Here is a 24,109-nt window from a genome sequence, read left to right as displayed (position 1 = left end):
TCCACTTGACAGAAGCTTTGATGTTTTAATGCTAATCTATAGACCACCTCTGATCCCATGGCTTTATATTCCTGTACAAGCCTATAGGTATCAAAAGGTGACTTTCATGGATTCAGATAGACCCTTTAGCACCTTTTCCAGTATTCTAGGGGCCACTTCAGTACTCCAGACTGACCCTTTAGTACCCTTTTTCAGTATTGTAGGGGACATTTTAGTACTCAAGCCAGAATTTGGTAGCCAGACCATAACACATCTTTTCATGGGGTCATAGCAGACTATGTGGACAAGCTGAGGTCATAAGGCTTGCAGTTATAGTGTGCCATCAAACTGCCAACAATAGCTGGCTGCCAGTGTTATTATTTTTTGCATTGACACTGTCTTCTAACATCTGACTTTTGTCAACATGCTCACATCATGTGAGGCTCTCTTTTTAATTAAATTAGATGAAAATTCATTTGTATAGTAGAGCTCACAGATGCGTAGGAAGTCCCTCCAGCTGTATTAACTGCAGAATTCCAATTCTTTGAATCATAACACTGTGTTTGGTCTTAAACCCAGGGTGGAGCCTTGGGCTTGTCACTCATTGCTGTTTAAAAATAGACACAACTGAGGTGTAAGGCACCTGTAAACTTGGACCACCCAACACATTACAATGTGGAAATGCCTGCTTTGCTAATTAGTGAAAATAAGGTGGCTTAACTGCCTGGCTGCCCCACCTCTAGCACATGCTATGTTTTCAGATTGCTCCTACTGTATGTTGTAATTTTTTTCTGTTTTATATAATAGCTTAAATAGTTTTGAATTAGTGGAGTGGATTTGTCAGTAGTCATCGCCATGGCTGAAAGTGCATCTTACCACCATCAGCTCATCTAAAATTTGTCCATCTCCTAGCCATGTGACCTGCCAGCCTGTAGTTGACCCACTGTTTGACCAGTCATCCCTCTCCCTGATTGGCCAGCCTTGGAGCACTTCAACTAAATGGTCTCCTAGGATATCAGTTCTGCCGTCTCCTAAATAGTGAATTTTACATTGCCCTAATGTTGTCCAACTCTTGGTCAAGTGGTTTGCCAGGCTCCAGAGTCATGTTTTAATTACACTAACCAGTCATCACATTAAAACAGGCAGCGCTTTTCATTATTGAATAGCCAGTCAAATGCTAAAGTCATCCCAGGTTTATGTGATCAGCTAGCTTTTCAGCCCAAACTCTCTCATTATAGTCTTTAAAGTCATCTATCTGACCAGCTTGCTCATCAAGCAGTTTGACCTTCCAGTCCTTGGATCATCAAAGTCAACTTGCTCGAAACTGAGCATAAGGTCACCCTTTGTTCTGACAAGTCTGTCTCTACAGTGCAAACATCAGCTCTTCTTATGACCAGGTGGCCTGCCAAGGTCTTAAGTCTTTCCTCTGTCTTACATTTCAGCTAATTGTCCATGCTGCCAGTCCTTTTCTGATCAACTTGGTTACTCCTTGAACAGAGTTGACAAAGGGAACAGTGTGCTTCCTTAATGTAGTAAGACCTAGAGCCTCAATGTGCCAGCCCATCATGTTTCTGACGTAACCTTCCAATGAGAGAATCTTAAAAATGCTAAATCTGTTTTGGATATCTATTGTTCCTAGTTGCACTGGAATTTTTACAGTTCTCACTGGTTGTAGGGACCTTGCATTTTAGCCTAGTAGTTGGAAAGGACCAATTTGATTTCCAGTGGTGTTGACTCTTGATGGGCATCAGGCAGTTTAAACGGCTTTGCTTGCCTTCTCTGTCAGCTGCTATAATGTCAGTTGGGAGATGTGTGCTGGGCATCTGTATGACTGCTGGGCTTGTAGCAGCTGTCAGGTTCATTTCTCCTGTCCATGTCTGTGAGCTTATTAAGAGAGTGAGTACGGGCCATTATTTGCACACGAATAACTTTGAATGAGTGACCTGCATTGACGGGCGCATAGGCTGCCAATTATAGAGGAGGCCTTTGTTCCTAGAAGACCGTCCTTGGCTGGCCACTGTCACATAATATTGTTTACTAAAGTATCCCAGATCAGGGAATTGAGGGCTGTCCTGGTTTTGTTTTAGTTTTTGTTTTATTGGCACTGTGTTGGATTATAGTCAATTATTAAAATAAAAGACCAGCATTCAAAGTGTTTTAAGTGGTCGGTTCTGTGATTTGTTTAATTGTCTGCATCAGTAGTGGACAGAAAAGTTGAAAGAGCAATGTGAAGTCACTATTTATGGCACAGAGCTACCATGTGGCACTTAAACTACTTGTATACTTGAGTATTAATAATAAATAATAATACATTTTATTTATATAGCACCTTTCCCATGCTCAAGGCACTAGGTGTTTCAAATTCCTTGGGAGGGATGCACTTCCATACTTTCATGAGGAAATTGGTTAATTCATGCCTTGTTTATGGCGGTGGTTAATTCTGTCTGGTGTTATTGCAAGGTCTTTAATAAATACTTGATTATGTTCTATTTTGGTGAAAGAGAAGGCTATGGTATACGTAGAACCTTGTGATACTTATTAAATCCTTAATGATGAAGCAGTTGTTCTCTGTGTATCCTGAAAGATTCACTTCCTAGAGAAGAAAAGAAATTGTCCACCATGGGATAATGATGGATACTAGAATCATATAGCAATGATGATACATTGGCCTATAGGCTTCTTTTGGTGTAGAGGACACAGTTATTGTCTTGCAGTAATACATTGCCAAGTATGATGATCAGTTTTAGTTTTGCACCACAACTGTCCTAGATTGAAATTTTACCAGGTGGTACAGAGTTTCTTACCTGTCTAGCCTTGTACCTTGAGCTAATGTATAGACATCACAATGCAGAATGTGTTTCCTTTTGCTGCCCTCTCCTGTAAATTCCATAATGTTTTCACCTAAGGCACTGTTGCTTGTGACAATGGTGATCGCTATTCACTGCCAACATTCACGCCTTTTGCAGTCATGGCAGGTCTCGTTCCCTAGCTTTCCAAAAAATGTGCAATCTGAATCTGCACTTATCTCTTGTTTTTGCAGCTGCTGCTGACCAACATGATGTTCATTTCTTTGTGATTGTTTCTCCCATTGTCCAGCTTCCTTTATGAGGCATGGCTTTTATCTGCATCTATCTCTATCTCTTTCTCTTTCTTTGCTTTCAACTACTTACACCCCCCAAAAAATCCTACCTAAACTGCCTGTGAGCTTCTTGTTGACTGGCATCTCTGTTTAAAACTCCTCTCCTCTGTACACCATGGCCATTCTCATCCTGGATGTCACCTGTTTGTTTGCTGTCACCCGCTTCTAATCAGCCTAATTTGTTCACGCGAAGCACCAAATCACTTAATCCTGGTCATCTGTAGGCAGCCAGTGACAGTGATGTTTAGAGGATTTTTTTTTTTTTATCTTCACTTCTAATCCAGGGATTCACTTCTCTGAATTAGCATTAAAGTGGGTCACATCTTCCGGAGACCAGGCTCCCTGAGGTGAATGGGGTGACTGCACCACCAGAGACGTTAGGCAGCAAAACAAGTCTGTCCCCACCTCCCAAGGAGGAGAGGGTGTGAGTGGAGGCACAGAATGAGAGCAAAACATTTTTTTTATCCTATTGTTGGCTAGATGAAAGGGGCTGCTCATATGAGATTGAGAACTGTGATGGTGACCTTTAATCTATGACGTAGCCCACTACTGTGACCTTTGTGCCAAAAAAAAGCAAAACACAAAAGCAAGAATGCATAAATTGTGAACAGAGGAGCAGTGCCATGTGACTTTTGATTATTGAAAAAAAATTAAACTTGTTAAACTTTGATTGATCTTTGAACTACAGTATGGCAGTCTTTTAACTATAGCATTGTATTGAGCTACTTGTGTCATGGGGGTGGGGAGGTTGTGGTGTGCACTTTGTTCCATGAAGTATCCTTAAAGTGTTTCAGGACTGTATGATAAGCACCACCCTCCTCAATTCTTTGTAACAGGAGAATATGTCATAGTGAAGGAAGGGAGCCACAGATCCTGTCTGTAGGAGCAAATGGGTGGGCAAGGGGTGTGAATGATATGAAAGGTTTTTCTTTTGCCCGTTTCAAGTTTTTGCTTTGTTTATACTAGTGAGTGTCACTCTGAGAACCTATGGCTGACTGGAAATGTGAAACCCAGCTTGGGTTCTGTCTCTCAATTTCCCAGGTGCACCAACAATCTTTAACTGCTTGAGGGAAACATTCCTCATGATGCTATTCTTCCTGGGGGAGCTGCTATGTAGCTGAGTTTGAATGCCTTTTGTTTTTTGGTGATCTCCTAATACATTTCTATGTTAAAAGTCTGCACTTGTCATATATAAAGGGAGTATGCTTTTCTAATCTGTATTTTAGAGCCCTTTGGCATTGACCACCCCATCTACACAACAAGGTAAAATGTTGGTAAATTCCATCTGATGGAGACATAATGAGTAGTGGAGAGGTGACTACATAAAGGCCTAGCTGTCTAAAAATTCTTTGAGTGAGTTAAACTTTAGAAAATCAGATTGCTGTATCAGAGAAAATGTGAAGTGCCTACCTGAAACCATTAATTGGTTATTTTATTTCACGTTAGCAAAGATCTGTTAAAATATCAGATGTTAAGAATTGAGAGGTAGGTAGCAGTGCTTCCTCTGGGATCCTTGGTATATCATCCTGGTAACTGCGTGTGTGGAGTGTTGTCATTCTCCCATTGTTTGTTTGGGTTTTCCTCATTAAAAGACTATTCTGAATTAGCTTTGCATTAATGGGGATGTATGTGAATGAACTATGTGACGGATGGTGACTCCAGTCAAAGATGGTTTCCTCTTTACACCAATTATTGCCAAAACTGAAATGGTTTAAGTGGGATTTGAGAATGCATGTATGCGCCAAGGCAGTTGAATGCCTGCTATTTGACTTCATAGGTACCCCAGGACCCTTCTCAAACTACCTGTGAGGGATTCCTCGTTATCTTCTTGCTACTTATCAGTCTCATTCTGTCAAGAGCTGCTGTTTGGTGACATGGCTGCCTGTATTTCCTAACTCTGTTCTGAACTTTTGTTTTGAGAATTTTGAAACATTAGTTGTTTTCAAGATTATCACCTTAGACCCAGTTAAAGCTGTGAATTGAAAAAGGGACTCCCTTATTAGAATGCATAGTTTTCCAAGAACTAAAAAAAAAGAAAATCAATGAGATTGAAATACGCCTGCATTAGTTAGTAGGATTAAATGACACAATCAAGATGTAGCTGAGCAACATGGATTTGCAACGCTAGTTTTTTAAGCACAGGGTTTGTATTAAGCTGAAGCTTCTCCTCATTTTTAACCTAGGTACTTTGGACAAAATGAGGCTAACCAGGTTTAGGGGTTCTTATCAAGCAACTCTCAACTTGGGAAGGGTGTGTTTTACGCATTAAATTCTGTAGGTTTGTGTTTGAATCATCATGTATTGTCATAAGTGACCATGTCTCATATTACCTTGTTCTTGCAGGGAGCTTTTGGTGGAAGTGGCAAGAGCAGTCTTAGAATCGAGAGTGGTTCAATGGCTCTTGCAGATGCCCGTGAGGGTTACTGGTGACGTCCCAGGCAGGGCAACTGATTGGGAGCAGAAAATGTACCATAACTGGAAAGACTCCTTTAACAATCATACTTAAATCCATGGGGTGTTGTTGAAAACACCCAGAGAGAAGCATGTGCTTTCCAAACCTAGGCCACACCTAACAAATCAAACCCACACTCACAGGCCTTTCCATTGCTCCCTTTTGTTGGCCTTGTCTATATCACACAGCCTGGCTATATTTGGCCCTGTGGTGGTGCTCTTCTTGCAGTTAGTCATGATGTCAAGCCACTTTTTGCTTTCTGTGTTTCAGAAGCTGTTGCCCCTCCTGCTGACATGACGCCAGAGACGAGTTGCCATAGAGATGAGTGCCACAGTGCACAGAGTTAATTCCCAGGCAGGTAAGTGAGGTCATGTGATTCCCCCCCCCCCCCCCCCCCATAGGTGTGTCTGAGATTGAGTGAATGGAGACATTGAGCTGCACACCAACCCCCTTCCATCAATTTCTCTTTCATTATCTCTTTGTTTACTTTCTTTATTTTGATTGTTTTTATTCTTTCATTTTTTTGGTCTGTTTGTCATCAATTTTATGACTTTGTAATTTTGCAATTTAAATGTTGCTTTTTCTTTTTAACTTTTTCCCACTCTGTATTTTATTCTCCTACTCTATCTTTCTTCTTGCTCTTTTATCACTTTCATACACCTGTTTGTGATTTTTTTTTTCTGTCTCTCCAGTAGTTCTACGCTTTTCTGTATTTCAGACATGTTTCTTTTACATCACACCATTCTTCTTCAGCTTATATATAATCCATTGATGCTCTTTTTTTGAGTTTTCTGTTATGTAAAGTAAATTTGGATACTCTGCCTTGCAAAGTGCTGATTTGTGTAGGAGAGCTGATATGCCTCTGGGTCCTAATGCCTACTGGTGTCACAGGGTGTTTAATGACCTTAAGCCTGAGTTAAAGCATGGAACCATCACTGGCCTGTCTGGTCTTCTCCAAAGCCTATTAACTCCCAGTCTGGCTGCTAAAATAAACATGCAGCTTTGCTTGGAAGGGTGCATGTCAGCAAGTGTGGTGTGGTTCAAAAACAAATGTGCCTAGTGCCTTTGTGCCCATTTTCCAAGTAGGAGAGCAGAATAGTTTGGGGGCTGTAATTGGGAGGTTTCCCACACTACCACATCTGTCTGGCTTGGCTAATGTGTAACAGGAAGGCATTTCTTCTCCTACTTCCCCATACTCCCCTCACAAACAGGCACACACTCCATATATACTCACTCATTCAAATGCATATCTGTGTGTGCAGCCTTATCCCACAGCATAGCTGAACTTGGAGGGCAGGGCACAGTCCACCACATGAAGTTGGCTTAGAGCTGCAATGCATTAGAATATGAAAGCAAATCGGAACCTGTAAAGAAAATCTGCAAACTCAGCACAGATATTAATAAAGCTGGGATTTGGACCCAGAACTCTAGAACTGTAAGTGGTGGTAACCACTGCACAACTGTGCCATTCTTTCCTGGATAAGGATGGTGTATTTTCAAGTCAAACCGAGACGCAGTTGTAAGACCTTTCTCTTCCCGTTTCCCTATGCTGTACAGGTTTGTGTGTGCATGTCTGAATATGATATACAGGTAAAATTCCGTTATGACGAATATCTTTACAACGAAATTTTCATTATAACGAAGTATTTTTATGGTCCTGACAGTTTCCCCATATGACACGAGGCTATAGAAATCTTGTTACTGCGAAGTACATTCAGCAGATACTTGCATTACAATGAAATGACCTTGAAATGCTTGAATGAATCATCCAGAGAGCAGTTACAGTAGTTCTGTGGTCGCAGCTCAGTTGTGTACAATGATCCCCAAACAGAAACATTGTAATTTTTTTTTCTTTCTTCAGACTTTCCTCGTACCGTTTTGCTGTTTTTGTTTTCTGTGGTTTTCAGTGATACCTTTTGCTTATTGCTCATCAACATTTGAAAAACATCCATTGGAATTTAACTCATTGTCACCCTCCTATAGAAACGGCAGACATGAAAAAACAATAACAGTTCATATTAGAAAAAAAACTTTACATTTTTGTTGCTCTCGATTGCGGCAAACAAGAAAAAAGATGTTGCCAATGAATTTCGCAATCGACGCTGTCAACTTTTTTGAAAGACCGAGCAAAAAAAAAAGAAGAAAAATCTTGGGTTGCAAATGTATGCAAACTGCTGTATTTGAAGACGCCAAAAAAGCCATTTTTATGTGGTTCAGTGATGCTCATTCAAGAAATATTCCTATTAATGCGGCACTCATTCAAGAAAATATGAGGTTTTCAGCAGTTTTTCAAACAGCAGTTGAGCAGGTTTTCAAACTCTCTTGAGACCTCCTCCAACTGGACAACACACCGAAGAGCGTCCTGAAGTGCGATCACCACATCTGTGGAAGACTGTTTATCTGTTGCCGGGGTAACAGCAGGCTCACAGCGCTGGGGCGGCTCTTCACCGAAGCAAACAGAAAAGATCTTGATGGGTGATGCAGGGAACAGTATTTCTTGGCCACTAACCTGGTCACGACCCTGCCTGACTGCTGTGTCTGAGTATAGGAGTGTGGCAGATCCTGCTGCAATAAATAACAGTTTCAAGCTGAATAAAGCTGGTTTTGCTAAAGTACTGAGACTAAGCCTCATGTTTTGGGGTGCAAGACAGGGACTTACAGCACGCCCACGATCTTTTAGGATTCGCTTCTGTGGCGCTTCACTGCAGCGATGTGAGCCTGCGGTTGCCCTGCCCTGGCAACAGACAAACAGTCTTCCACAGATGCAGCAATCGCACTTCAGCATGACGTTCCCATTGAGTGGGGGTGGGGGTGGGGGTGGGGGGGTCCCAAAAGAGTTCAGAAACCTCACAATATGAAGAAGAAAAGGATGATTTGGCTTATGATTGATAACTGTGTTGCCTGCAACAGGCTTCCGCTTTTAGATAATGTTTGGGTTGAATTCCTCCCACCCAATTGCACAGCAGTGCTTCAGCCATTGGATTTGGGCATCATTTGCACCCTGAAAGTGTATTATTGCAAGGAAATGCTGAGTAAAATTCTTATCAGCATAACTTGTAGACAGGAGAAGATTAAAATTAGTGCGAAAGAAGTTATTGAAATGAGTGCAAACGCCTGGATGCAAGGTAAAGTATCTATCTATCTATCTATCTATCTATCTATCTATCTATCTATCTATCTATCTATCTATCTATCTATCTATCTATCTATCGAAAGCACTATAGCAACAAATACAGAATCTCATTACAACAAAGTATTTTTTAGGTCCCTGGCAATTCGTTGTATCGGAATTTTACCTGTATATAGTTGAGTGGTGGAGCACAGTGGTCTGCACTGCTGCCCCAGAGCGCCAAGAGACAAAGTACAAATCCTGATAGGTCACTATCGTGTAGAATTTCTTCCTGTGTTTGTTTTGGATTTTCTTTCAGGTACTGCAAAGGCACTGTAATTTTTTGCTTCCTCATTCCAAGGATGTAGTTGATCTTTGATGAGCGTGGCTGTTAGTGCTGGGCGGTATACCAGTTCATACCAAAAACCATTTTTTATTTTTGCTATGATATGGATTTTTCTTATACCGCAACACTGGTTTAAATAGCCTAAACAATGTTCGGAACGTGGCGCAGCGGGAAACCGTTTAAGGGGGGACCTTTTTCATTGCTGCACCGCTAAACACACATGCAATGGAGTACATGCGTTAGTGGAGGTATTGAACGGTGAAAATGGACAGAGAACATTCTGAAACTGAAGCTGTAGCAGACAATAAAATTGAAAGTGATGAAACAGAAGAACTTTTGCTGAAAAAAGGAGCCGTGTCTGTTGTCTGGAGTTACTTTGGTTTTAAAAGGTCGGATGTGGACAATTATGTTCAAATGTGTGAATACTGTTTCTATACTACTGGATAATTCTGCAAGCCAAGTTGTACTTGTTTTATTTTTTTTTTCCAATACTGTGTAATGTACCTGGGTACTTTATAATAGTGTGACAACATATTGACTTTATTCTCGACATTTCTACTTTATTCTCGCCATTTACGTCAAGATTAAAGTCAGCATGTTGACTTTATTCTCGTAATTTGTCATTAAAGTAGAATATCGTAAACTAAACCATCTTAAAATGAATAGTTTACTAGATTTTCTCAAACCCCATCATAAGTTATGTAGCACATTAAATGCTTTGTGTTAAGTGTTCCCCGAGCCATGTTAATCGTTATGTGCTTCTTAAACTGACTTCCTCTTGCACTAAGAGGAGGTGCAGGCAGCGATCACCACACAGAATACATTAATTTCATGATATTCCTTGTCCCTGAACATTTGGAATGCTAAGATAAATACTTGATATCATTTTCATAATGAAATGCATTAAGGCATGTATTAATCATGTGGGGGCACGGTGGCGTGGAGGTTGCACTGCTGCCTCGCATTAAGGGTTCCCGGGTGTTCCCTGCCTTGAATTTGCATGTTTTTCTGGTGGGTTTACTCGGTGTGATTCAGTTTCCTTTCGAAGTCATGTAGGATGTGGGGTTTTGTTATGCTATATTGACCCTAGTGTACGTAGTGCTCGCATTCACCCTGCGATGTGCTGGCGCAACCCGTTAAGGATTTGCTTCTACCTCGCACACAATGCAGGCTGGGATGGGTACAACCCTGAATGGATGGCATAATTAAGCATGTATAACGAAGATTTGTTTAAAGTTCTGAACACTCCGTGGTCTAAGTTTATAACTAGTTTTAATTTCACAAAGACTTTTATCGTGTGGTGATTGGTTATCTGGAGAAAGAAAAAGGAAGGATATGGGGGTTTGGTACGTCAGACAGACACAGCACTCATGCAATAAAGAAAACCTGCTCAGAAGAACATCCATTGAATTCTGTGTTCGTGTCTACAACCACCAGATCACGAACCCAACATTTACACAATATTTAAGTTAAGCCTTTGCGATATCCATTCATACATCCAGTTTTTGGAGCCTCATCACACCTGCAATAAAGTTCTCTACACTGAACGTACACCTGGGGAACCCTTACTGTGAGGGAGCAGCACTACTGCCACACTACCATGCATGTTTAATACCTGCTTTAATGCATTTTATCATGAAAATGATACCAAGTATTTATCTTAGCATTCTAAATTTTCAGAGAGCAGGAATATCAAAGTGAATGTATTCTGTGCGGCAGTTGCTGCCTGCACCTCCTCTTAGTGCAGGGGAAGTCAGTTTAAGAAGCGCGTAGCAATTAACAACTGGGTCAGGGAACACTTAACACAAAGTATTTAATGTGCTACAATAGTTATGATGGGGTTTGAGAAAATCCAGTAAATTAAACATCGATTTTAGGATGAAGTTTAGTTTTTGACATTCTACTTTAATGACAAAATAAACTGAGAATAAAGTGGAAATGTCGACTTTAATCTCAACATAAGCGTTGAGATTAAAGTGGAAATGTTGAGAATAAACTCAACATGTCGACTTTATTCTCAACATAGTGTTTTTTTTTTTTTTTTTTCTACACCGTGGCCTTAATACGCTTCCATAGGGCTATACCACAAATAGCATTACAAATGCAAGTTGCAGTTTTATTATTTATGCATATACAGTTAGGTCCATAAATATTTGGACAGAGACAACTTTTTTCTAATTTTGGTTCTGTACATTACCACAATGAATTTTAAATGAAACAACTCAGATGCAGTTGAAGTGCAGACTTTCAGCTTTAATTCAGTGGGGTGAACAAAACGATTGCACAAAAATGTGAGGCAACTAAAGCATTTTTTAACACAATCCCTTCATTTCAGGGGCTCAAAAATAATTAGACAATTGACTCAAAGGCTATTTCATGGGCAGGTGTGGGCAAGTCCGTCGTTATGTCATTATCAATTGAGCAGATAAAAGGCCTGGAGTTGATTTGAGATGTGGTGCTTGTATGTGGAAGATTTTGCTGTGAACAGACAACATGCGGTCAAAGGAGCTCTCCATGCAGGTGAAAGAAGCCATCCTTAAGCTGCGAAAACATAAAAAACCCAATCCGAGAAATTGCTACAATATTACGAGTGGCAAAATCTACAGTTTGGTACATCCTGAGAAAGAAAGCAAGCACTGGTGAACTCAGCAATGCAGAAAGACCTGGACGTCCACGGAAGACAACAGTGGTGGATGATCGCAGAATCATTTCCATGGTGAAGAGAAATCCCTTTACAACAGCCAACCAAGTGAACAACACTCTCCAGGGGGTAGGTGTATCGATATCCAAGTCTACCATAAAGAGAAGACTGCATGAAAGTAAATAGAGAGGGTGCACTGCAAGGTGCAAGCCACTCATAAGCCTCAAGAATAGGAAGGCTAGATTGGACTTTGCTAAAGAACATCTAAAAAAGCCAGCACAGTTCTGGAAAAACATTCTTTGGACAGATGAAACCAAGATCAACCTCTACCAGAATGATAGCAAGAAAAAAGTATGGAAAAGGCGTGGAACAGCTCATTATTCAAAGCATACCACATCATCTGTAAAACACTGTGCAGGCAGTGTGATGGCTTGGGCGTGCATGGCTGCCAGTGGCACTGGGACAATAGTTTTTATTGATGATGTGACACAGGACAGAAGCAACCGAATGAATTCTGAGGTGTTCAGAGACATACTGTCTGCTCAAATCCAGCTTAATGCAGTCAAATTGATTGGGCGGTGTTTCATGATACAGGTGGACAATGACGCAAAACATACAGCCAAAGCAACCCAGGAGTTTATTAAAGCAAAGAAGTGGAAAATTCTTGAATGGCCAAGTCAGTCACCCGATCTTAACCCAATTGAGCATGCATTTCACTTGTTGAAGACTAAACTTCAGACAGAAAGGCCCACAAACAAGCAGCAACTGAAAGCCGCTGCAGTAAAGGCCTGGCAGAGCATTAAAAATAAGGAAACCCAGCATTTGGTGATGGCCATGAGTTCAAAACTTCAGGCTGTCATTGCCTGCAAAGGGTTTTCAACCAAGTATTAGAAATGAACATTTTATTTCCAGTTTGTCCAATTACTTTTGAGCCCCTGAAATGAAGGGATTGTGTGAAAAAAATGCTTTAGTTGCCTCACATTTTTATGCAATCATTTTGTTCACCCCACTGAATTAAAGCTGAAAGTCTGCACTTCAACTGCATCTGAGTTGTTTCATTTAAAATTCATTGTGGTAATGTACAGAACCAAAATTAGAAAAAAGTTGTCTCTGTCCAAATATATGGACCTAACTGTAGCTTAGCTTGAAGCAAGGTCCATATTAATGCAGGTTGCCTTAATGATGGTTCAGTTGGTAAAGATGTCATCATCAAGTTGCACTTGTTTTATTTTATTTTAATTTTATTTGGTGAATACTGTGTAATGCACCTGTGCTTGAAGTTTTGAAGTAATAGTGCAACTTCCAGTAAAAATACTATTATTTATTTTATTGTTATTATTTGTTAGTTTAAATATTATGCAGTTTAATGATGGTAAAGTTGTTTAAAAAGTCACTTTAACGTGTTAGTGGACAGAGATTATTAACATTAACAGAAAGTATAGTTGGTTTACAAAAAATATTTACTATTTATTCCTTTTCTAAGACATGTTCAGTGCAGTACAACTTTTGACAAGCACCTCTGGATATTTTACTAAGTCTAAATGGTTCTTTGGATGGTTGAAAATATGTTGTTAAAATTATAGTTTAAGATGTTTGCAAAATTTGTTCAATAAAAAGGTTCTATATTTTGACTGCAACTGTCATGCAATGTGATTCCTTCTCTTCATTAGTGCCACCCCCTTGAAAACTATCACTTTATGGGTCCATGCAAACCTGTATTAATACTTGTGTGCACATTAAAATGTGTTTTTGTACAATGTATAATTCTCATGACAGTGGAATAGGTTATTCTTAGCCGTCTACTGCAGTAATTACAGTGGAAAATGTGGTTAACATCCACTCATGCATGGGGAAAAAAATACTGTTGAATACCGTGAAACCAGTATAATTTTGAAAAATACCGTGATATAGAATTTTGGTCATACAGCCCAGCAATAGTGGCTGTGTACTCTGTGATGGACTTGCACCTTATCCAGGGTTAATTTAGCCTTACATCCAGTTCCTGCTAAGGTACTCCGGGACTCCCCTCAGCTCTGAATTCATTCAGAAGGTTCAGAAAATGAATGGATGTGTATATCAAAATATATTTGCCTTTCCCCAAAGCCAAGATTCAAATTCTGTCTGAGGTTTTCTCTTTTTTTGATTAGTAACTTAAAAAACCTCTTCTAAGTTCTACTTGGAGTGAGATATAGTTGTGAAACTTTACCTCCTGTACTGCTTGGAGTATAGTTTGGCAGAGCAGAAGTGGCGCAGGTGAAAGCCTTTTAACACATGCCCTAGCTCTATGCCTACTTGAACCAATTAACCTTTGGAGTAGCTAACCTGCTAGTACATCCCCAGTGCCCATTCTCTTAGTTTAAAGGTGGCCCTGCAAGTAAGTTTATGCATGTTCTTCGTGTCCTTTTGAAAGGAAGAAATTGGCCCAACTTCTTTCAGGGTTATGAGGTACAAGTGAAACAAGTGAAGAAGAGGGTGAGCTGTGTTTGTGCAAGTGACCAGAGGGACCAGCGGCAGTTCCACTGGTGGTGCACTGCAAAGAAAATACCCCGTCATCAACTACACTCCATCACTGGGGAAAAAAACATATGTAAATGGCAGCCATAAGATTACACTGATTGCATGACATCTTGCAACCTGTTTTTTAAGAACTGTTGAAATTGGCTAGAGAAGAGGATGGGGAAAGAAAGTTGGTCAAGGTCCTCTGTCCACAAGGGAACCCCAGAAGGTTGGGTCAGAGTCTCACATGCTTTTTTAGGATATCTGTTAAGAGTCTGTTGATTCAAATAAGATGCCTGGAAATTTGCTGGGCTGTCTACTGAGGGGGTCAAAAGAGATTTCCTAGCAACAAGAAAATTGCTTTTAATAGAAGTAGTTGAGGCTTCCCAGTAACTAATTGGCATTACATACATAGTCATTTTGACCACAATTGGTCTTTGGGAAATCTTTTCTGGTCTTGTCGAATAGTACGAGTAAGCACTAGGAATTCAGCTATCAGAGAACTTCCCTGAATATGTGGGTTTTGGTGAGTTGAGGGGTTTATTGGCAGAACTGCTAGGATCCTAAAAATTTACATACTGTTTTAGAAGATCCATCCTATTAATCAACATAGTGGCTTAGGAGATGTTCTGGGATGTTATTCCTAGGACCCTTCTCTCCTTTGGATGCCCTGAAATACATTGCTCTTGTGCTGCCAATCTCCATGTGGCATCGCATTTCAGACTGCAGTCAGGTGTTAAGTGACAAGGGAAAATGACCTGAAAAAGATGAGGCACTCTGATGCTCTGTTATAACTACACCATTTAATTCTTTTGTTTTTGATTCTTCTCCTCCTTTCCTTCATGTTAGTTTACATTTTTTCTCCAGAGGTGGTAGCATACCTGTCTCCTGTTGCTCCATTAGCCATCATAGTCAAACCTTGACTTTGGATATTTTTTACAGTCTCTTCTAACAAATGATGTGAACAGGTACCCACCAGATGCCACCGTGGCAACTCCCTCTTATGCTCTGCTGTGGGTTTTCCTGCACCTGTGTGTGTATGTGTGTGCATGTGTTTCCTCTGTGATCCACGTCTACTTCAAGTAATCCACCAGGAATGTGAGGGAGGTGGCGACTGCAATTAGCTCAAATTACTGAGCTGGGTAGCCTTTGATTACGGGGTGGAAAGAAAAAGATGGGTCTGATGGGCTCCTCTCTTCCTCTGAGTCAGCAGAAGTGCTGGGGTGGAGTGTGGTAGGGGGGAGTCCCAGTGTACGTACATTGTGACGGCAGTCAGTGTTGGGGAGATGAACTGGCTATTCCTAAGCAATGGCTTCACCTTCACTCACAGACTGCCTGGAAAAGAGAAGATTATTTTGACTGTCCTGGAGATGAAGATACAGAAAGGTAGTTTTTCTATAGGCGATTGTGTGAGTTGAGAGCTGGGATGAACTGCTGCTGGTGGGCAGCAGTAATTTTTTTTTTTTTTTTTTTGATGAGAAGTGCAATTAAAACACTATAAAATAAAGATCAATTATGTTGTGAAAGATGATTTTATTTACAACAACAGGCAAATTGTAGTCTAGGAAAATATATTCTAGGTACAGCTGAAGGTGGGTTGGATCAATATCTATATGATAGTGGCAGTAAGAGAGCTTTGCATGACCACGCATATGATTATTGAGCTGCTCCTGCCAGACATATCCTCTTTTCAGTTTAGCATCTCATTTTTAGTAGACACTTGTTTTCACTTTGGTGATGAAGTTTCTAACTGTCATGTTGTGCCATTATTTGGCCTCTCAAATACCAAGATGATTTCAAGGGTGTTTGGTTTTGTTTGTGCGTAGCTTGGAATGGGCTCCTTTGCTTGGGTTTTGGGTTTCAGCTGGGCTGCTAGTATGAGAAGCCACAGGGCACTTCTCACCTGCTGCTTTGGCTTAGTGTTAAGGCTGGCTCATATTTGCAATTAGGAAAATGATTTTGTCCAAATATATCTCTGCATATTTAACATATTTCAGGCTAGTACAGCCACAGTTTCAAGAAAGCCTGGCAAGTTTGTTTTTATTCCCTAGGTACATGTGCCAAAATTTTTTTTTGTTTTATTTTGTTGAACTCTCTTCAACTTTTTACTGGAAAGGTGCATTAAGTTGCAATTGATTTTAACATCATGCCTGCCGCTAAAGCCAATGGCATAGCAGTAAGCTGCCTGTTGCCTTCTTTCCATATCCAATTCAAGTGCTTTGTGTTCTAACATCAGTTTTTATTTGTTTAATATAGCACCCTTCCAAAAAGGCCTTTTACAAGGAACAGACAATATTAATCAAAGAGACCAAGGATAATATAGTATTGTAGTAAAAAAAATTCAGATATAAATAGAATCTTGTGAATCTACAGGGACATAGCTCAACCTGAAGGGCACTATTGTATGTAGAGTAAAGTACGCATACTCTTGTGCTTTAGTTTCAGTCTCACAAACAGAATGTGAAATCTCAGCTCTTTTTCTATTTTACCAAACTGGTTAATTCCTGAAGAGTCCTTTGCATGTGTGTATGTATGTTATCTGTACCCTATGTATATTTAACGCTGGTTTGTGTGTATGTTGTGTGCCTATGTCGTAGTCATAGTCGTACAATCGCATGTTTAGATTAGTGAAATTCCTACTTGCATGTTTGACCAACAGGTGAGATGTTGCCACTCTCAAATGTCATGATATGTATATTAATATAATTAGATAATGTTTGTGTGTGTATGAATGTTTGTATGTGTTTAGAATATGTAAGGGTATGTGTGTGGGCCAGAAACTATTCTAGCAACGTCAGCCAGGAACCAACTCTGAACAGGGCAGAAGTCCATCACAGGTATTACGTAAAGTACATCTGTGTTTCTCCTTTCCATCAGTAAAATTTTATGTCATCCTAATGTTTTTTTTATTTCCATCCCATCATAGCTTTATTTTATTGATGACCATCTCTACCCCGGCCCTTAGTGCCTATGTGTTTTGGTGAATTCATGTACCCATCCCAGCCCCTCCTGAGAGTCCTGATGTTTTTTGTGTTGTTTGACACTGTTGTGCTGACAGTAGAAGACTGCAGCAAGTCCTGGCTAGAAACTGTCAATGAGGCTGGGTTGAGGTGGGGGTTGGAGCTGATGCCTTTTTTACTGACTGGGAAGTTAAAGAAAAACAAAACCCCAGGGATTGTATAGAAAAGGCAGAAACACAAAAAATAAGGGTTGGCCTAGATAGAAGAGCTCTTGGCAGACTAACACAGCAGCTAACTGCTTAGGATTTGTTTATTTTTCACTGAGAATGTGGTCAGTGGAAGGGCTTGATCAGGCTTTGCTGGCCTGGTTGTTAGGTCCCCACTGGTATCCTGCTGATTAAGAAATCATCCCACGGCCTGATATGCCATCATTTCCTCTGGCCAGCTGCTCCAAACACAAAAAGGATTCCTGCTCCCATGTCTCCATCTGCTTCCTGTGAAGCTTGTATCCAGTTTTGAATTGCCCTCTAGGTTGGGATGACTCCCTGTTTCTGTTTATGGGTCAGCAGTTTGCTCTTAGTATGGTCACTCACTGCAGACTGGGCTGGTAAAGACAGAGACTGCCACTCCTGCACTGTTTAATAGTTTGATTTATTGGTCTGTTCAGCACTGTATAGGTAAGCAAGCTTTATTTATTATAGCGCCATTCTATATTGTATACAGTGATCCCTTGCTATATCGCGCTTCGCCTTTCACGGCTTCACTCTATCGCGGATTTTATATGTAAGCATATTTAAATATATATCGCGGATTTTTTGCTGGTTCGCGGATTTCTGAGGACAATGGGTCTTTTAATTTCTGGTACATGCTTCCTCAGTTGGTTTGCCCAGTTGATTTCATACAAGGGACGCTATTGGCAGATGGCTGAGAAGCTACCCAACTTACTTTTCTCTCTCTCTCTCTTGCGCTGACTTTCTCTGATCCTGATGTAGGGGGTGTGAGCAGGGGGGCTGTTCGCACACCTAGACCATACAGACACTTGTCTAAAAATGCTGAAAGATTATCTTCACGTTGCTACCTTCTGTGCAGCTGCTTCGTGAAGCGACATGCTGCACGGTGCTTCGCATACTTAAAAGCTCGAAGGGCACGTATTGATTTTTGACTGTTTGTTTTTCTCTGTCTCTCTCTCTCTGCTCCTGACGGAGGGGGTGTGAGCTGCCGCCTTCAACAGCTTTGTACCGGCGGTGCTTCGCATACTTAAAAGCCAAACAGCCCTATTGATTTGTTTGCTTTTCTCTATCTCTCTGACAGTCTGTGCTCCTGACACGCACTCATTTGAAGAGGAAGATATGTTTGCATTCTTTTAATTGTGAGACAGAACTGTCATCTCTGTCTTGTCATGGAGCACAGTTTAAACTTTTGAAAAAGAGACAAATGTTTGTTTGCAGTGTTTGAATAACGTTCCTGTCGCTCTACAACCTCCTGTGTTTCTGCGCAAATCTGTGACCCAAGCATGACAATATAAAAATAACCATATAAACATATGGTTTCTACTTTGCGGATTTTCTTATTTAGCGTGTGGCTCTGGAACGCAACCCCCGCGATGGAGGAGGGATTATAAGCATATATTATATTTTATATAATATATAAATTTATATATAAAGCATATATATATTATAAGCATAGGAAAGACATCCCCACCCATAATTACAACAGCGCAAGTGAGCAGAGAGCTGAGGAGACTTCGTGCCAGCAAAGCAGCGGGTCCAGATGGAGTATCGCCACGACTGCTGAAGGTCTGTGCATCGGAGCTGGGGGGGCCCTCTACAGCGCATCTTCAACCTGAGCCTGGAACAGGGGAGAGTCCCGAGGCTTTGGAAAACATCTTGTATCACCCCAATCCCAAAGGTATCACGTCCTAGTGAGCTGAATGACTTTCGGCCTGTTGCTCTGACATCACATGTGATGAAGACCATGGAGAGGCTGCTGCTTCACCACCTTAGGCCACAGGTTCAACACGCCCTTGACCCTCTGCAGTTTGCATATCAGGAGAAGGTGGGAGCAGAGGATGCCATCATCTATATGCTACACCGATCCCTCTCTCACTTGGACAGAGGTAGTGGTGCTGTAAGAATTATGTTTCTAGACTTCTCTAGCGCCTTCAACACAATCCAACCTCTACTCCTTAGGGACAAGCTGACAGAGATGGGATTAGATTCATACCTAGTGGCATGGATCGTGGACTATCTTAAAGACAGACCTCAGTATGTGCGTCTTGGGAACTGCACGTCTGACATTGTGGTCAGCAACACAGGAGCGCCACAGGGGACTGTACTTTCTCCGGTCCTGTTCAGCCTATATACATCGGACTTCCAATACAACTCGGAGTCCTGCCATGTGCAAAAGTTCGCTGATGACACTGCTATCGTGGGCTGCATCAGGAATGGGCAGGAGGAGGAGTATAGGGACCTAATCAATGACTTTGTTAAATGGTGCGAATCAAACCACCTACACCTGAACACCAGCAAAACCAAAGAGCTGGAGGTGGATTTTAGGAGGCCCAGACCCCTCATAGACCCAGTGATCATCAAAGGTGACTGTGTGCAGATGGTGCAGACCTATAAATATCTGGGAGTGCAGCTGGATGATAAATTAGACTGGACTGCCAATACTGATGCACTGTGCAAGAAAGGACAGAGCCGGTTATACTACCTTAGAAGGCTGGCATCCTTCAACATCTGCAATAAGATGCTGCAGATGTTCTATCAGACAGTTGTGGCGAGCGCCCTCTTCTACGCAGTGGTGTGCTGGGGAGGCAGCATTAAGAGGAAAGACGCCTCACGTCTGGACAAACTGGTGAGGAAGGCAAGCTCTATTGTTGGCATGGAGCTGGACAGTTTAACATCTGTGGCAGAGCGAAGGGCGCTCAGCAGGCTCCTATCAATTATGGAGAATCCACTGCATCCACTTAATAGTATCTCCAGACAGAAGAGCAGCTTCAGCGACAGACTGCTGTCACTGTCCTGCTCCACTGACAGATTGAGGAGATCATTTCTGCCCCAAACTATGCTACTCTTTAATTCCACCCGGGGGGGTAAACGTTAACATTCAACATTATACATAGTTATTGTCTGTTTTTCACCTGCATTATTATCATTCTTTAATTTAATATTATTTATTGTATCAGTATGCTGCTGCTGAAGAATGTGAATTTCCCATTGGGATTAATAAAGTATCTATCTATCTATCTATCTATCTATCTATCTATCTATCTATCTATCTATCTATCTATCTATCTATCTATCTATCTATCTATCTATCTATCTATCTATCTATCTATCTATCTATCTATCTATCTATCTATCTATCTATCTATCTATCTATCTATCTATCTATCTATCTATCTATCTATCTATCTATCTATCTATCTATCTATCTATCTATCTATCTATCTATCTATCTATCTATCTATCTATCTATCTATCTATCTATCTATCTATCTATCTATCTATCTATCTATCTATCTATCTATCTATCTATCTATCTATCTATCTATCTATCTATCTATCTATCTATCTATCTATCTATCTATCTATCTATCTATCTATCTATCTATCACTGTAATTGCTTTCATATTTCTACTATTGGAAATGTGGCAGGTCAAGTCACTTGTAAGTCATCACACAGTAAACCAGTGGCTGGCAATTTTACAGCCCAAGCCTTCACTATGAGGCTTCATTATCCTCTGTAAAACAAGCGATGTATTGTATATAGTTTCTTTCCATTGTAAATGATACCTTGGTAGTTTACAAGTACTGTACAATTGTTTCCATATTTCCACATTTGGAACACAAGTGGGTGACCATCCCTTAGTGGTTGTTACTGACGAGTATTTTTTAATAGTACCTTTTTGTAGTATACACTTCCACAGAGCTCATTGCAGGTATATTTGATGGCCTCCACATTTGCATGATGTGACAATAGACACTTTTAAGTGTGTGGAGTCATTTTCAGCAGGAGTTGAATCATTCTAATTTTTTTTTTCCTAGTTTTGTTTGCTTTTATTGTATTTAATTTATAGTAAATGGTTGTATCTGTATATCATTTGTTTTATTAGTAGAATGCTATTTTATTGTTCTCATTTTTAACTATGTGGTGTGATGAAGGCATATTCATCACTATGAACATTGTTTTAAGAGCTTTACACAGTGACCAAGCAATTTTGTTTCCTAGATACTGATAAACTTTTGCAACAGATTTGTGTCCATTTTAAATTCTGTAATTGTTTTCTTAGTATTTCAAATAGGCTTACAGTATCTTTACACCATAGCTTACATACATTTTTTAGGGTCAAGTTTGGCTTTACCCTGGGTCATCATAAACATATCCATTTGGCTTCTGATCTCAATTTTTCCCATTTAAGGCTGTGAGGAGCCATGGCGTTCTCTGGCACAAGACAGACACCAACACTGAATTTGACACCAGTCCATCACAGGACAGGACAGGACAGGAAGGATGGGTTACTCATTGCCACATTACTTCATAAATTGGTTTCACTGTGTACTCCTCTACATTCTACAGATGCTCACATGCCTTACTGTGTCTTCTTAGGAGTTCACAAACAATGACTGAACAGTACATAAATGATAATTAGATTGCTCTATTTGTCTCTGTATACTGCTTGAATTAATTGAAAGTTTCTGTTTATTTATTTTGCTTCGCTTGTCTTGCACTAGCCCACATATTTAGCTCCACCTCCTCTGCAACTGTTGTGCCCAGGGTATTAGCCACATAGAAAAATTAATAGGTTATAGGTGGATTCAGAAACAAATGAATTAAGGAATTTTAATTAGGCTAATTGAAAGTAATCAATGCAATATGTCGCTGTGGAAATTTTATCATTCTGTTTATAATTTTTCCATTAGTCTGTAACATCTAACCAAGGAATAAACAATTGGTGCCACCTTCCACTTTATTTATGTATTTATTTTTTTATAACCACACTTTAAAATTTGTCTGAAGTTTTCCTTGGTTAGATAATCTTTATTAATTTCATAGAGAGATTCAAAGTATTGGAAGCAGAATTGCAATCTTCCAATGGTCTGCTTTTCCTTTTGGTCACAGTTAAAATGTCTTAGTCTGTACGTATTTAGAACATTACAGCAATCTTGACAAGAACAGGCCATTCAGCCCAACAAAGATTGCCAGTCCTATCCACTTAATTGTAAAAAAAATCACATCTAGTTTTGAAAGTCCCTAAAGTCTTACTGTCTACCACACTTCCTGGTAGCTTATTCCAAGTGTCTGTGGTTCTTTGTGTAGAGAAAAGCTTCCTAATGTTTGTGTTTCAACTATGTTCTTGATGAGCTCATTTTAAAGTGGGACATCTGTTGGTGAAGAAAGATTCACTGATCTTGATTTAGCTGACGATGCTATGATCTTCGTGGAGTCAATGGAGGCTCTGATCGGGGCATTCAAGAAACTGAGCGAGGAGTCTGAGTGTCTGGGCTTGCGAGTGTCCTTTATAAAAACCAAGATCCAGGCTTTTAATGACCTCTTAGGCCCAGCCATCAGCAGTATGTCTGTCCGCGGAGAGAGTGTCAACCTTGTTGAGAGGTTTACTTACCTCGGGTGTTACATTCATGTCTCTGGTGACTCATCCTATGGAGTCAGTAGATGGATTGGGAGAGCATGTGGGGGGTCATGATGTTGCTGGAAAGGGGTGTGTGGCACTCCCAATATCTATGCAAAAGCACGAAGGCCCAAGTCTTTAGAGTCCTGGTGCTTCCTGTCTTGCTATATGGTTGCAAGACATGGACGCTATCCAGTGACCTGAGACGAAGACTGGACTCCTTCAGTACAGTGTCTGTGTCCTTGGGTTACCGCTGTTTTGACTTTGTGTCGAATGACTGGTTGCTCTCAGAGCCCTGAATGAGGCACATTATCTGCATTGTGAGGGGACATCCATTACAGCAGTTACGGCCATGTGGCGCGATTCCCTGATGGAATGAGGAGCCAAGTGGCTGGACCAGGCCAAGGGGACGCCCACGTAACACTGGCTGCGGCATACAGGTGGTCATTTATGGCGGGTGGGACTGGACTGCCCAGGGTTTTGCCAACCAGGATCCGGAGCTGCCTCGTCAAGTGGTGGGTGAAGCAACACACTATACCAGTGCGTGCACCCCAACCTGACCCGACCTGAGTCTAGATCCACTGTACTAATTCCCTTCATAATCATCACTTCAGTCATGTCACATCTTAATCTTCTTTTGATTAAACTGAAAATGCTTAGCTTTTTTAATTTTTCTTCATAATTCATCCCTGTAGCCTTGGAATGAGCTTAGTTGCTCTTCTCTGGACTTTTTCTAGCACTGCTATGTCATTTTTGTAGCCTGGAGACCAAAACTGCACACAGTACTCCAAATTAAGCCTCACTAGTTCATTTTAAAGTTTGAGCATAATCTCCTTGGACTTGTACTCTACACATTGTGATATATAACCTAACATTCTGTTTGCCTTCTTAATGGCTTCTTGGAAGTTGAAAGCGTAGAGTCCACTGTGACTCCTTAATCCTTCTCATAATGTGTACTCTTGATTTTCAGACCTCCCATTGTGTATTCAAACCTAACATTTTTACTTCCTATGTGTAATACTTTACTTTTACTGACATTAACTTTCATCTGCCACAAATCTGCCCAAGCCTGTATGCTGTCCAAATCCTCTTTAATAAAATCCCTGTGTGTGTCCATGTGTCCGTGTGTGTGTGTTTTCTGGTGAAGTGCGCATGCGCGGGGCACGGTGCGATGCTTCAAAGGCCGCCTGACGCATCACACAAGACAGAGAGGGCGGGACCTATAAAATATCGCGCGGCTGATCCAATCGGATTTCGGTAAATGAGGTAAGACCTAAAACGTAACGCACAAAAAATCCAATCGGGCACTGAGACGCGGAGACCAGCTTCCCCAAAGAGGTGGGATTAGTGTTTGT

At 40.7% G+C, this 24,109-nt stretch overlaps 1 protein-coding gene across 2 annotated transcripts in view; it reads left to right on the top strand.

Annotated features, from left to right (window-relative positions):
* si:ch73-138n13.1 (uncharacterized) overlaps positions 1-24,109 on the top strand; it is a 76,247-nt gene that overhangs the window by 5,152 nt on the left and 46,986 nt on the right. The window contains exon 2 of one of the 2 annotated variants that reach the window (XM_051921243.1): positions 5,841-5,928. The exons of the other annotated variant lie outside the window; for it this stretch is intronic. The gene's annotated coding sequence lies outside the window, so the exon portion shown is untranslated. The remainder of the gene's footprint in view (positions 1-5,840; positions 5,929-24,109) is intronic. 2 annotated transcript variants of the gene reach the window in all.

Source organism: Erpetoichthys calabaricus, chromosome 18 (assembly GCF_900747795.2).
Source record: "Erpetoichthys calabaricus chromosome 18, fErpCal1.3, whole genome shotgun sequence".
Lineage (NCBI taxonomy): Eukaryota > Metazoa > Chordata > Cladistia > Polypteriformes > Polypteridae > Erpetoichthys > Erpetoichthys calabaricus.
This window is presented reverse-complemented; position numbering and strand designations above follow the sequence as displayed.